The sequence below is a fragment of the Limulus polyphemus genome, unplaced genomic scaffold, assembly GCF_000517525.1.
Source record: "Limulus polyphemus unplaced genomic scaffold, Limulus_polyphemus-2.1.2 Scaffold5066, whole genome shotgun sequence".
NCBI lineage: Eukaryota > Metazoa > Arthropoda > Merostomata > Xiphosura > Limulidae > Limulus > Limulus polyphemus.
Genome location: NW_013670676.1, coordinates 57,524 through 60,253, shown reverse-complemented (window position 1 = coordinate 60,253; position 2,730 = coordinate 57,524). Strand labels below are relative to the sequence as shown.

Genomic DNA, 2,730 nt, shown 5'->3' with positions numbered 1-2,730 from the left:
ATGCTGTGTGTGTAGTGTATGTAACTATAAGAAGTTAGGTAAAATAACAAATTTGTCACGTGCTGCGTGTGTAGTGTATGTAACTATAAGAAGTTAGGTAAAATAACAAATTTGTCACGTGCTGTGTGTGTAGTGTATGTAACTATAAGAAGTTAGGTTCACAGCACGTGACAAATTTGTTATTTACCTAACTTCTTATAGTTACATACACTACACAACTTATAGTTACATACACTACACACGCAGCACGTGACAAATTTGTTATTTTACCTAACTTCTTATAGTTACATACACTACACACGCAGCACGTGACAAATTTGTTATTTTAAATATAGACAGGTTTTTCAATTTAAAACACAGATTAAACAAACAATCGATGTCAAGTCCCGCGTATTTCAATTATACCTTCTATTTACTAATTTTCAAACTGCCGAGTATATACATCCATTAGGGAACGCTAAAGACAAAATTGTATTGGACCACGAAAAATACTTCTTCACAAAATGGTACATACCAAGACCGACAGAGGGAGTAATTTTCGAGCTACATCAGCTATATATATATTAGCCAAGCTAGGTCGATGGTAAGATATCGTCTTGATTTAGATTTTTATTTTAATATGCACGAATAAAGCTCCTTAATATCGACCCAACTGGCTAATATAGCACTTATAAAGCTCCCTAACACTGGCCTAGCTGGGCTGATATAGCTGGAAATCTTACTTCTGCGTTAATCACGAGTATTAACAAATCACTTTTCTGTTGCTAAGTTACCAAAAGTGCTAAATTAAAAAAAAAAGTCCTAATCACTTTCGTTACTAAAGGAAAGAAAGAATGAAATAAAATGATAAGATGATAGAGAGAAATCTAAATTACCACATTCTTCGACTTTTACTTTAAAGTGACCACGTGACTATAAAACTAATTATAATTCGAGTAAACAGTTATAGCTCGACGTTCATTTTACTTAACATACTTATAAATTTTCACTCATTTTACTTATAAGTTTCACTCATTCTTGGATCGGATGTGGCCCTACTGGTTAGTGTACCGGACTGCGAGTCCGAGAGTTGGTGGTTCACGTCCCTTTGCCTCAAAGTGGCGCTCCGCATTTTGGGGTCGTAGATTCATTATATGATTGAGAGAAAAAGCCCACTATTTGACTGGAGTAGCCCAAGAGTTGGTGATAGGTGCTGTGTACTCTTTACTAGCTGTCTTCTCTCTCTTGTCTATCAGTTCAAATTTAGGGACGACGAATGCAAATAGACCTTTTGTATCCTTGCGCAAACAACTGAAACAAATAAACACTCATTTTTATTTCACCTAACTTCTCGGATTTACGACTTTTTCTTCTTCCATAAAGAACATTGAAATTTTGTGACTTTATATTGTTTACAATTATTACTAATTAATATTCATTTTAGAAAAGGCTTTTTAAAATCTATAAAGCCACAAGTCTGTCTGTGGTGGCATTACATTTAAATGGTTACATATATTTCCCCGTGAATCAAACTTGTAGATGCTAAAGATGTTGCTCATGGCGCTGTGGTCCTCATCAGCAGTACAGTGTACAAATAGTTCAAATAAGATGTGATCAATCCTTCGTACTTAAAACAGTTTTAATTATACTTTTCTTAGGTAGGCGATGGGCTCCGAAATTATTCCCCAAGCCATCATCCGCAAGGAGAAAACAATAGTCACGAAAAAGAACCATCCGACCCTCATATTCTGAACAAGATAATAAACACGTATTTGAAGTTGATAATGATTCTGAAGCCATCAATTTCCAAATTTACGGTAACTCTTGGAAAGCAACAGTTTTCTGCAATCCCATTTAATGTCAAGTTTCGGGGAACCAATAAATTTGTATGTATTTGATCTGCTCAAACGTTGTCTTGGAAACCTACGTCCACGTACGATGGAAAATTTGCCAATATATGTAGCATAAAATTTGCCTTGCCATCCTTAGTTGGAGCTTGTTACAAAAGAAACTGTTGCATGAGGCAATAGTTTATAACTATTAATCAAAAGGAGTACAATCGACGGCGAGAAAGATGTTTCCTAAAGTAGCAATGGACCTGAAGCGTCGTTTTATAAAGTGTAGTTAACCTTGATGCTAACTACTCTATCATCTTGATCTAGTCTTGTACCTTTACCAAACCTTCATCTAGCACTATAACCATTCTGTCATCTTGATCTAGTCTTGTACCTTTATCTAACCTTCATCTAACGCTATAACCATTCTGACATCTTGATCTAATCTTGTACCTTTATCAAACGTTCATCTAACACTATAATCATCCTGACATCTTGATCTAATCTTGTACCTTTACCAAACCTTCATCTAACGCTATAACCATTCTGACATCTTGATCTAGTCTTGTACCTTTACCAAACCTTCATCTAACGCTATAATCATTCTGTCATCTTGATCTAGTCTTGTACCTTTATCTAACCTTCATCTAACGCTATAACCATTCTGACATCTTGATCTTGTCTTGTACCTTTACCTAACCTTCATCTAACGCTATAATCATCCTGACATCTTGATCTAGTCTTGTACCTTTATCTAACCTTCATCTAACGCTATAATCATCCTGACATCTTGATCTAGTCTTGTACCTTTATCTAACCTTCATCTAACGCTATAATCATCCTGACATCTTGATCTAGTCTTGTACCTTTATCTAACCTTCATCTAACGCTATAATCATTCTGACATCTTGATCTA

The 2,730-nt window shown here is 35.2% G+C and overlaps 1 pseudogene; it reads left to right on the top strand.

Moving 5' to 3' along the window:
* LOC106472074 overlaps window positions 1-2,730 on the top strand; it is a 38,498-nt pseudogene that overhangs the window by 3,476 nt on the left and 32,292 nt on the right.